The sequence below is a fragment of the Hyla sarda genome, unplaced genomic scaffold, assembly GCF_029499605.1.
Source record: "Hyla sarda isolate aHylSar1 unplaced genomic scaffold, aHylSar1.hap1 scaffold_420, whole genome shotgun sequence".
Lineage (NCBI taxonomy): Eukaryota > Metazoa > Chordata > Amphibia > Anura > Hylidae > Hyla > Hyla sarda.
The window spans coordinates 260,050-272,357 of NW_026610435.1; the positions used below are offsets into that span (position 1 = coordinate 260,050).

Consider the following 12,308-nt stretch of genomic DNA (forward strand, 5'->3'; position numbering starts at 1 on the left):
ATTGCTTCTGTGGTATTGCAAAGGCAAAGACAAATGCTTCCAGCCATCCATTGCACTAATGGATTGGTCATCAGCTGGCTGTCTATGTCCCGCATCAATATAGACCAAAGTACAGAGGGTTAGGCTATGCTATTGTGCACCTACCTGATGCATCAGAAGGTGCGAGGCCCTTGCTAAATTCTGTGCACAGACTTTGAGATCTATGCTTTAGACTGTATCTAAACCTGCTCCAACATGGACTGACATTCTGGCCTACTTTCAGCCGATGCGACTTGTCTGTCGCTGAACAGTCGCTTTTTATGTATTCAGCACCTATGTATAATGTTGTAAAAATGCTCTAGAAGCTAAAGTCGCAGAAATGTCACACATATTTGGCCTGCAACTTTCTGTGCGACAAATTCAGACAGGAAAAATCAGTATAAATCCTTAGAAAATTATCCCCCAGTGTCTCCATCTGCTGGCGGTATTGAATAAGCATTGCTGCACTGATGGGGTATGCATTAGACGAAAAAAAAGAAGAAAAAGAAGAATAATACGCCCAGAAAAGAGGCGAAAAGGAGAAAAACGTAAAAAAACGTGAAAAAAAAGTAAGAGGAAGAGAAGGGAAAAAAAGGTGGAAATGGGTTTAAAAGTGATTTCGGCGGAGAAATATATATATATATATATATATATATATATATATATATATATATGCGCACACACACACATAGATATAAACGTATTCTCCGTTGAGATATTGCAGCCGCTGCTGTGTCCAGGCCCAGGAGCCTTAGCACTGTGCTGTGATGTCACTCAATACCACTGACATCACTAGGTGTAAACAACATCTCTCCTTTGCTGTGTATGTGACTATGGAGCTGTTTGGTGATGTCGTCTATTACGGCCTTCATAGAAGCAACAGGAGATTGTTGCATCCATCTTGAACCCTCAGAACTACAGTGCTATGATGTCACTCACTTCCACAGGCCTTGCAGAGTGTAAACAACAACAACCCAGCTTTGTTGTGTATGTAACCAAAGGGATTTGTGATGTCACCTAGAACCTTCACAGCAGCGACAGCTTTATGAGGAGCATCAGCACTGCTCTGCCTGAGCAGAACCATCACCGCCATAGGTTGTCAAATAACCCGGATTTAACCCACACAGGTAAGTCCAATGGGGTGCAGGCATGTCCTCTATGCTTACAGCTTCCCGTGGGTGTTGGTTTGATACCGTTTGGGGACAGCCAAGGAGGCATCTGCAGGCAACAAAGGTAGGTGTGTGCTTGTGTGTGTGTTTCCTATGCAGATCCTAAGCCCAGTGTCACATGCAAGTAGGAGGAGTAAGAAGGGTTCCTGGCAAATCCGGGTTATGGATTGCATTTAAAAAGGCCCCGTGGGAGTGCAATGGGCCCCTGTCTTGCTGCTTAGCAATAATGGTATGGGTTTAGGTTCTGCTGTGTGTACTGGTGGTTGACTGCCCCCCAGCCCAGAGTGTGCATGGAAAATTGTCTGGCAGCCTCCCTGACAGCAAGCAGTGATAGTGCCCATGAAGGGGACCTTGTTGGGCCCGCCCCTTTCACGGTTATCGCTTCTCGGCCTTTTGGCTAAGATCAAGTGTAGTATCTGTTCTTATCAGTTTAATATCTGATACGTCCCCTATCTGGGGACCATATATTAAATGGATTTTTGAGAACGGGGGCCGATTTCGAAGCTTGCTTCCGTCGCCCTATGCATTGACCCGATATGGCAGTATCTTCGGGTACAGTGCACCACCCCCTTACAGGGTTAAAAAGAAAGATTCCTACTTTCATTGCTACCTGCTTGCTGGCTAGCCAGCTAGCCAGCCCTGTGGGCCTTGCTGCTGCTGCAGCCAAAAAACAAAAGGTGGTGCTGCTGCTGCTTCTGCTGCTTCTGCTTCTGCTTGTGTCTGGCCCCTGTTGGAGCGTCCAGGCACAGGACTTCTGCTGCTGCTGACTAAATGGCCTCCTTAATTGGATCATTTGAGTAGCCAGCACACCTGTGCAGGTAGGGCATGACATGATAGGCAGCTGCCTTGATAGCGGGTGGGTGCTGAATGTTCCTAATTGACAAAATAAGATTAATGCTTATGAAGAAATATAAAATCTCATCCCTTCCCCAATATCGCGCCACACCCCTACCCCTTAATTCCCTGGTTGAACGTGATGGACATATGTCTTTTTTCGACCGTACTAACTATGTAACTATGTAACATAACATGGGGGGGGGGGTCTCCTGGCTGTTCACACAGGTGTGTCATTGCTGTACATTGACCATGCATTGCTTCTGTGGTATTGCAAAGGCAAAGACAAATGCTTCCAGCCATCCATTGCACTAATGGATTGGTCATCAGCTGGCTGTCTATGTCCCGCATCAATATAGACCAAAGTACAGAGGGTTAGGCTATGCTATTGTGCACCTACCTGATGCATCAGAAGGTGCGAGGCCCTTGCTAAATTCTGTGCACAGACTTTGAGATCTATGCTTTAGACTGTATCTAAACCTGCTCCAACATGGACTGACATTCTGGCCTACTTTCAGCCGATGCGACTTGTCTGTCGCTGAACAGTCGCTTTTTATGTATTCAGCACCTATGTATAATGTTGTAAAAATGCTCTAGAAGCTAAAGTCGCAGAAATGTCACACATATTTGGCCTGCAACTTTCTGTGCGACAAATTCAGACAGGAAAAATCAGTATAAATCCTTAGAAAATTATCCCCCAGTGTCTCCATCTGCTGGCGGTATTGAATAAGCATTGCTGCACTGATGGGGTATGCATTAGACGAAAAAAAAGAAGAAAAAGAAGAATAATACGCCCAGAAAAGAGGCGAAAAGGAGAAAAACGTAAAAAAACGTGAAAAAAAAGTAAGAGGAAGAGAAGGGAAAAAAAGGTGGAAATGGGTTTAAAAGTGATTTCGGCGGAGAAATATATATATATATATATATATATATATATATATATGCGCACACACACACATAGATATAAACGTATTCTCCGTTGAGATATTGCAGCCGCTGCTGTGTCCAGGCCCAGGAGCCTTAGCACTGTGCTGTGATGTCACTCAATACCACTGACATCACTAGGTGTAAACAACATCTCTCCTTTGCTGTGTATGTGACTATGGAGCTGTTTGGTGATGTCGTCTATTACGGCCTTCATAGAAGCAACAGGAGATTGTTGCATCCATCTTGAACCCTCAGAACTACAGTGCTATGATGTCACTCACTTCCACAGGCCTTGCAGAGTGTAAACAACAACAACCCAGCTTTGTTGTGTATGTAACCAAAGGGATTTGTGATGTCACCTAGAACCTTCACAGCAGCGACAGCTTTATGAGGAGCATCAGCACTGCTCTGCCTGAGCAGAACCATCACCGCCATAGGTTGTCAAATAACCCGGATTTAACCCACACAGGTAAGTCCAATGGGGTGCAGGCATGTCCTCTATGCTTACAGCTTCCCGTGGGTGTTGGTTTGATACCGTTTGGGGACAGCCAAGGAGGCATCTGCAGGCAACAAAGGTAGGTGTGTGCTTGTGTGTGTGTTTCCTATGCAGATCCTAAGCCCAGTGTCACATGCAAGTAGGAGGAGTAAGAAGGGTTCCTGGCAAATCCGGGTTATGGATTGCATTTAAAAAGGCCCCGTGGGAGTGCAATGGGCCCCTGTCTTGCTGCTTAGCAATAATGGTATGGGTTTAGGTTCTGCTGTGTGTACTGGTGGTTGACTGCCCCCCAGCCCAGAGTGTGCATGGAAAATTGTCTGGCAGCCTCCCTGACAGCAAGCAGTGATAGTGCCCATGAAGGGGACCTTGTTGGGCCCGCCCCTTTCACGGTTATCGCTTCTCGGCCTTTTGGCTAAGATCAAGTGTAGTATCTGTTCTTATCAGTTTAATATCTGATACGTCCCCTATCTGGGGACCATATATTAAATGGATTTTTGAGAACGGGGGCCGATTTCGAAGCTTGCTTCCGTCGCCCTATGCATTGACCCGATATGGCAGTATCTTCGGGTACAGTGCACCACCCCCTTACAGGGTTAAAAAGAAAGATTCCTACTTTCATTGCTACCTGCTTGCTGGCTAGCCAGCTAGCCAGCCCTGTGGGCCTTGCTGCTGCTGCAGCCAAAAAACAAAAGGTGGTGCTGCTGCTGCTTCTGCTGCTTCTGCTTCTGCTTGTGTCTGGCCCCTGTTGGAGCGTCCAGGCACAGGACTTCTGCTGCTGCTGACTAAATGGCCTCCTTAATTGGATCATTTGAGTAGCCAGCACACCTGTGCAGGTAGGGCATGACATGATAGGCAGCTGCCTTGATAGCGGGTGGGTGCTGAATGTTCCTAATTGACAAAATAAGATTAATGCTTATGAAGAAATATAAAATCTCATCCCTTCCCCAATATCGCGCCACACCCCTACCCCTTAATTCCCTGGTTGAACGTGATGGACATATGTCTTTTTTCGACCGTACTAACTATGTAACTATGTAACATAACATGGGGGGGGGGGTCTCCTGGCTGTTCACACAGGTGTGTCATTGCTGTACATTGACCATGCATTGCTTCTGTGGTATTGCAAAGGCAAAGACAAATGCTTCCAGCCATCCATTGCACTAATGGATTGGTCATCAGCTGGCTGTCTATGTCCCGCATCAATATAGACCAAAGTACAGAGGGTTAGGCTATGCTATTGTGCACCTACCTGATGCATCAGAAGGTGCGAGGCCCTTGCTAAATTCTGTGCACAGACTTTGAGATCTATGCTTTAGACTGTATCTAAACCTGCTCCAACATGGACTGACATTCTGGCCTACTTTCAGCCGATGCGACTTGTCTGTCGCTGAACAGTCGCTTTTTATGTATTCAGCACCTATGTATAATGTTGTAAAAATGCTCTAGAAGCTAAAGTCGCAGAAATGTCACACATATTTGGCCTGCAACTTTCTGTGCGACAAATTCAGACAGGAAAAATCAGTATAAATCCTTAGAAAATTATCCCCCAGTGTCTCCATCTGCTGGCGGTATTGAATAAGCATTGCTGCACTGATGGGGTATGCATTAGACGAAAAAAAAGAAGAAAAAGAAGAATAATACGCCCAGAAAAGAGGCGAAAAGGAGAAAAACGTAAAAAAACGTGAAAAAAAAGTAAGAGGAAGAGAAGGGAAAAAAAGGTGGAAATGGGTTTAAAAGTGATTTCGGCGGAGAAATATATATATATATATATATATATATATATATATATATATATATATATATATATATGCGCACACACACACATAGATATAAACGTATTCTCCGTTGAGATATTGCAGCCGCTGCTGTGTCCAGGCCCAGGAGCCTTAGCACTGTGCTGTGATGTCACTCAATACCACTGACATCACTAGGTGTAAACAACATCTCTCCTTTGCTGTGTATGTGACTATGGAGCTGTTTGGTGATGTCGTCTATTACGGCCTTCATAGAAGCAACAGGAGATTGTTGCATCCATCTTGAACCCTCAGAACTACAGTGCTATGATGTCACTCACTTCCACAGGCCTTGCAGAGTGTAAACAACAACAACCCAGCTTTGTTGTGTATGTAACCAAAGGGATTTGTGATGTCACCTAGAACCTTCACAGCAGCGACAGCTTTATGAGGAGCATCAGCACTGCTCTGCCTGAGCAGAACCATCACCGCCATAGGTTGTCAAATAACCCGGATTTAACCCACACAGGTAAGTCCAATGGGGTGCAGGCATGTCCTCTATGCTTACAGCTTCCCGTGGGTGTTGGTTTGATACCGTTTGGGGACAGCCAAGGAGGCATCTGCAGGCAACAAAGGTAGGTGTGTGCTTGTGTGTGTGTTTCCTATGCAGATCCTAAGCCCAGTGTCACATGCAAGTAGGAGGAGTAAGAAGGGTTCCTGGCAAATCCGGGTTATGGATTGCATTTAAAAAGGCCCCGTGGGAGTGCAATGGGCCCCTGTCTTGCTGCTTAGCAATAATGGTATGGGTTTAGGTTCTGCTGTGTGTACTGGTGGTTGACTGCCCCCCAGCCCAGAGTGTGCATGGAAAATTGTCTGGCAGCCTCCCTGACAGCAAGCAGTGATAGTGCCCATGAAGGGGACCTTGTTGGGCCCGCCCCTTTCACGGTTATCGCTTCTCGGCCTTTTGGCTAAGATCAAGTGTAGTATCTGTTCTTATCAGTTTAATATCTGATACGTCCCCTATCTGGGGACCATATATTAAATGGATTTTTGAGAACGGGGGCCGATTTCGAAGCTTGCTTCCGTCGCCCTATGCATTGACCCGATATGGCAGTATCTTCGGGTACAGTGCACCACCCCCTTACAGGGTTAAAAAGAAAGATTCCTACTTTCATTGCTACCTGCTTGCTGGCTAGCCAGCTAGCCAGCCCTGTGGGCCTTGCTGCTGCTGCAGCCAAAAAACAAAAGGTGGTGCTGCTGCTGCTTCTGCTGCTTCTGCTTCTGCTTGTGTCTGGCCCCTGTTGGAGCGTCCAGGCACAGGACTTCTGCTGCTGCTGACTAAATGGCCTCCTTAATTGGATCATTTGAGTAGCCAGCACACCTGTGCAGGTAGGGCATGACATGATAGGCAGCTGCCTTGATAGCGGGTGGGTGCTGAATGTTCCTAATTGACAAAATAAGATTAATGCTTATGAAGAAATATAAAATCTCATCCCTTCCCCAATATCGCGCCACACCCCTACCCCTTAATTCCCTGGTTGAACGTGATGGACATATGTCTTTTTTCGACCGTACTAACTATGTAACTATGTAACATAACATGGGGGGGGGGTCTCCTGGCTGTTCACACAGGTGTGTCATTGCTGTACATTGACCATGCATTGCTTCTGTGGTATTGCAAAGGCAAAGACAAATGCTTCCAGCCATCCATTGCACTAATGGATTGGTCATCAGCTGGCTGTCTATGTCCCGCATCAATATAGACCAAAGTACAGAGGGTTAGGCTATGCTATTGTGCACCTACCTGATGCATCAGAAGGTGCGAGGCCCTTGCTAAATTCTGTGCACAGACTTTGAGATCTATGCTTTAGACTGTATCTAAACCTGCTCCAACATGGACTGACATTCTGGCCTACTTTCAGCCGATGCGACTTGTCTGTCGCTGAACAGTCGCTTTTTATGTATTCAGCACCTATGTATAATGTTGTAAAAATGCTCTAGAAGCTAAAGTCGCAGAAATGTCACACATATTTGGCCTGCAACTTTCTGTGCGACAAATTCAGACAGGAAAAATCAGTATAAATCCTTAGAAAATTATCCCCCAGTGTCTCCATCTGCTGGCGGTATTGAATAAGCATTGCTGCACTGATGGGGTATGCATTAGACGAAAAAAAAGAAGAAAAAGAAGAATAATACGCCCAGAAAAGAGGCGAAAAGGAGAAAAACGTAAAAAAACGTGAAAAAAAAGTAAGAGGAAGAGAAGGGAAAAAAAGGTGGAAATGGGTTTAAAAGTGATTTCGGCGGAGAAATATATATATATATATATATATATATATATATATATATATATATGCGCACACACACACATAGATATAAACGTATTCTCCGTTGAGATATTGCAGCCGCTGCTGTGTCCAGGCCCAGGAGCCTTAGCACTGTGCTGTGATGTCACTCAATACCACTGACATCACTAGGTGTAAACAACATCTCTCCTTTGCTGTGTATGTGACTATGGAGCTGTTTGGTGATGTCGTCTATTACGGCCTTCATAGAAGCAACAGGAGATTGTTGCATCCATCTTGAACCCTCAGAACTACAGTGCTATGATGTCACTCACTTCCACAGGCCTTGCAGAGTGTAAACAACAACAACCCAGCTTTGTTGTGTATGTAACCAAAGGGATTTGTGATGTCACCTAGAACCTTCACAGCAGCGACAGCTTTATGAGGAGCATCAGCACTGCTCTGCCTGAGCAGAACCATCACCGCCATAGGTTGTCAAATAACCCGGATTTAACCCACACAGGTAAGTCCAATGGGGTGCAGGCATGTCCTCTATGCTTACAGCTTCCCGTGGGTGTTGGTTTGATACCGTTTGGGGACAGCCAAGGAGGCATCTGCAGGCAACAAAGGTAGGTGTGTGCTTGTGTGTGTGTTTCCTATGCAGATCCTAAGCCCAGTGTCACATGCAAGTAGGAGGAGTAAGAAGGGTTCCTGGCAAATCCGGGTTATGGATTGCATTTAAAAAGGCCCCGTGGGAGTGCAATGGGCCCCTGTCTTGCTGCTTAGCAATAATGGTATGGGTTTAGGTTCTGCTGTGTGTACTGGTGGTTGACTGCCCCCCAGCCCAGAGTGTGCATGGAAAATTGTCTGGCAGCCTCCCTGACAGCAAGCAGTGATAGTGCCCATGAAGGGGACCTTGTTGGGCCCGCCCCTTTCACGGTTATCGCTTCTCGGCCTTTTGGCTAAGATCAAGTGTAGTATCTGTTCTTATCAGTTTAATATCTGATACGTCCCCTATCTGGGGACCATATATTAAATGGATTTTTGAGAACGGGGGCCGATTTCGAAGCTTGCTTCCGTCGCCCTATGCATTGACCCGATATGGCAGTATCTTCGGGTACAGTGCACCACCCCCTTACAGGGTTAAAAAGAAAGATTCCTACTTTCATTGCTACCTGCTTGCTGGCTAGCCAGCTAGCCAGCCCTGTGGGCCTTGCTGCTGCTGCAGCCAAAAAACAAAAGGTGGTGCTGCTGCTGCTTCTGCTGCTTCTGCTTCTGCTTGTGTCTGGCCCCTGTTGGAGCGTCCAGGCACAGGACTTCTGCTGCTGCTGACTAAATGGCCTCCTTAATTGGATCATTTGAGTAGCCAGCACACCTGTGCAGGTAGGGCATGACATGATAGGCAGCTGCCTTGATAGCGGGTGGGTGCTGAATGTTCCTAATTGACAAAATAAGATTAATGCTTATGAAGAAATATAAAATCTCATCCCTTCCCCAATATCGCGCCACACCCCTACCCCTTAATTCCCTGGTTGAACGTGATGGACATATGTCTTTTTTCGACCGTACTAACTATGTAACTATGTAACATAACATGGGGGGGGGGGGTCTCCTGGCTGTTCACACAGGTGTGTCATTGCTGTACATTGACCATGCATTGCTTCTGTGGTATTGCAAAGGCAAAGACAAATGCTTCCAGCCATCCATTGCACTAATGGATTGGTCATCAGCTGGCTGTCTATGTCCCGCATCAATATAGACCAAAGTACAGAGGGTTAGGCTATGCTATTGTGCACCTACCTGATGCATCAGAAGGTGCGAGGCCCTTGCTAAATTCTGTGCACAGACTTTGAGATCTATGCTTTAGACTGTATCTAAACCTGCTCCAACATGGACTGACATTCTGGCCTACTTTCAGCCGATGCGACTTGTCTGTCGCTGAACAGTCGCTTTTTATGTATTCAGCACCTATGTATAATGTTGTAAAAATGCTCTAGAAGCTAAAGTCGCAGAAATGTCACACATATTTGGCCTGCAACTTTCTGTGCGACAAATTCAGACAGGAAAAATCAGTATAAATCCTTAGAAAATTATCCCCCAGTGTCTCCATCTGCTGGCGGTATTGAATAAGCATTGCTGCACTGATGGGGTATGCATTAGACGAAAAAAAAGAAGAAAAAGAAGAATAATACGCCCAGAAAAGAGGCGAAAAGGAGAAAAACGTAAAAAAACGTGAAAAAAAAGTAAGAGGAAGAGAAGGGAAAAAAAGGTGGAAATGGGTTTAAAAGTGATTTCGGCGGAGAAATATATATATATATATATATATATATATATATATATATATATATATATATATGCGCACACACACACATAGATATAAACGTATTCTCCGTTGAGATATTGCAGCCGCTGCTGTGTCCAGGCCCAGGAGCCTTAGCACTGTGCTGTGATGTCACTCAATACCACTGACATCACTAGGTGTAAACAACATCTCTCCTTTGCTGTGTATGTGACTATGGAGCTGTTTGGTGATGTCGTCTATTACGGCCTTCATAGAAGCAACAGGAGATTGTTGCATCCATCTTGAACCCTCAGAACTACAGTGCTATGATGTCACTCACTTCCACAGGCCTTGCAGAGTGTAAACAACAACAACCCAGCTTTGTTGTGTATGTAACCAAAGGGATTTGTGATGTCACCTAGAACCTTCACAGCAGCGACAGCTTTATGAGGAGCATCAGCACTGCTCTGCCTGAGCAGAACCATCACCGCCATAGGTTGTCAAATAACCCGGATTTAACCCACACAGGTAAGTCCAATGGGGTGCAGGCATGTCCTCTATGCTTACAGCTTCCCGTGGGTGTTGGTTTGATACCGTTTGGGGACAGCCAAGGAGGCATCTGCAGGCAACAAAGGTAGGTGTGTGCTTGTGTGTGTGTTTCCTATGCAGATCCTAAGCCCAGTGTCACATGCAAGTAGGAGGAGTAAGAAGGGTTCCTGGCAAATCCGGGTTATGGATTGCATTTAAAAAGGCCCCGTGGGAGTGCAATGGGCCCCTGTCTTGCTGCTTAGCAATAATGGTATGGGTTTAGGTTCTGCTGTGTGTACTGGTGGTTGACTGCCCCCCAGCCCAGAGTGTGCATGGAAAATTGTCTGGCAGCCTCCCTGACAGCAAGCAGTGATAGTGCCCATGAAGGGGACCTTGTTGGGCCCGCCCCTTTCACGGTTATCGCTTCTCGGCCTTTTGGCTAAGATCAAGTGTAGTATCTGTTCTTATCAGTTTAATATCTGATACGTCCCCTATCTGGGGACCATATATTAAATGGATTTTTGAGAACGGGGGCCGATTTCGAAGCTTGCTTCCGTCGCCCTATGCATTGACCCGATATGGCAGTATCTTCGGGTACAGTGCACCACCCCCTTACAGGGTTAAAAAGAAAGATTCCTACTTTCATTGCTACCTGCTTGCTGGCTAGCCAGCTAGCCAGCCCTGTGGGCCTTGCTGCTGCTGCAGCCAAAAAACAAAAGGTGGTGCTGCTGCTGCTTCTGCTGCTTCTGCTTCTGCTTGTGTCTGGCCCCTGTTGGAGCGTCCAGGCACAGGACTTCTGCTGCTGCTGACTAAATGGCCTCCTTAATTGGATCATTTGAGTAGCCAGCACACCTGTGCAGGTAGGGCATGACATGATAGGCAGCTGCCTTGATAGCGGGTGGGTGCTGAATGTTCCTAATTGACAAAATAAGATTAATGCTTATGAAGAAATATAAAATCTCATCCCTTCCCCAATATCGCGCCACACCCCTACCCCTTAATTCCCTGGTTGAACGTGATGGACATATGTCTTTTTTCGACCGTACTAACTATGTAACTATGTAACATAACATGGGGGGGGGGGGTCTCCTGGCTGTTCACACAGGTGTGTCATTGCTGTACATTGACCATGCATTGCTTCTGTGGTATTGCAAAGGCAAAGACAAATGCTTCCAGCCATCCATTGCACTAATGGATTGGTCATCAGCTGGCTGTCTATGTCCCGCATCAATATAGACCAAAGTACAGAGGGTTAGGCTATGCTATTGTGCACCTACCTGATGCATCAGAAGGTGCGAGGCCCTTGCTAAATTCTGTGCACAGACTTTGAGATCTATGCTTTAGACTGTATCTAAACCTGCTCCAACATGGACTGACATTCTGGCCTACTTTCAGCCGATGCGACTTGTCTGTCGCTGAACAGTCGCTTTTTATGTATTCAGCACCTATGTATAATGTTGTAAAAATGCTCTAGAAGCTAAAGTCGCAGAAATGTCACACATATTTGGCCTGCAACTTTCTGTGCGACAAATTCAGACAGGAAAAATCAGTATAAATCCTTAGAAAATTATCCCCCAGTGTCTCCATCTGCTGGCGGTATTGAATAAGCATTGCTGCACTGATGGGGTATGCATTAGACGAAAAAAAAGAAGAAAAAGAAGAATAATACGCCCAGAAAAGAGGCGAAAAGGAGAAAAACGTAAAAAAACGTGAAAAAAAAGTAAGAGGAAGAGAAGGGAAAAAAAGGTGGAAATGGGTTTAAAAGTGATTTCGGCGGAGAAATATATATATATATATATATATATATATATATATATGCGCACACACACACATAGATATAAACGTATTCTCCGTTGAGATATTGCAGCCGCTGCTGTGTCCAGGCCCAGGAGCCTTAGCACTGTGCTGTGATGTCACTCAATACCACTGACATCACTAGGTGTAAACAACATCTCTCCTTTGCTGTGTATGTGACTATGGAGCTGTTTGGTGATGTCGTCTATTACGGCCTTCATAGAAGCAACAGGAGATTGTTGCATCCAT

At 45.7% G+C, this 12,308-nt stretch overlaps 5 non-coding genes across 5 annotated transcripts; all 5 read left to right on the top strand.

Moving 5' to 3' along the window:
* The first annotated feature begins 1,564 nt into the window (after positions 1-1,564).
* LOC130333915 (U2 spliceosomal RNA) lies at positions 1,565-1,755 on the top strand. The gene has a single exon (XR_008875963.1). It is a non-coding gene; the product is annotated as a U2 spliceosomal RNA (small nuclear RNA).
* Positions 1,756-3,833: 2,078 nt separating this feature from the next.
* LOC130333917 (U2 spliceosomal RNA) lies at positions 3,834-4,024 on the top strand. The gene has a single exon (XR_008875964.1). It is a non-coding gene; the product is annotated as a U2 spliceosomal RNA (small nuclear RNA).
* A 2,098-nt stretch (positions 4,025-6,122) lies between these two features.
* Positions 6,123-6,313, top strand: LOC130333918 (U2 spliceosomal RNA). The gene has a single exon (XR_008875965.1). It is a non-coding gene; the product is annotated as a U2 spliceosomal RNA (small nuclear RNA).
* A 2,085-nt stretch (positions 6,314-8,398) lies between these two features.
* LOC130333919 (U2 spliceosomal RNA) lies at positions 8,399-8,589 on the top strand. Its single transcript, XR_008875966.1, has one exon. It is a non-coding gene; the product is annotated as a U2 spliceosomal RNA (small nuclear RNA).
* A 2,095-nt stretch (positions 8,590-10,684) lies between these two features.
* Positions 10,685-10,875, top strand: LOC130333920 (U2 spliceosomal RNA). The gene has a single exon (XR_008875967.1). It is a non-coding gene; the product is annotated as a U2 spliceosomal RNA (small nuclear RNA).
* Positions 10,876-12,308: the final 1,433 nt, after the last annotated feature.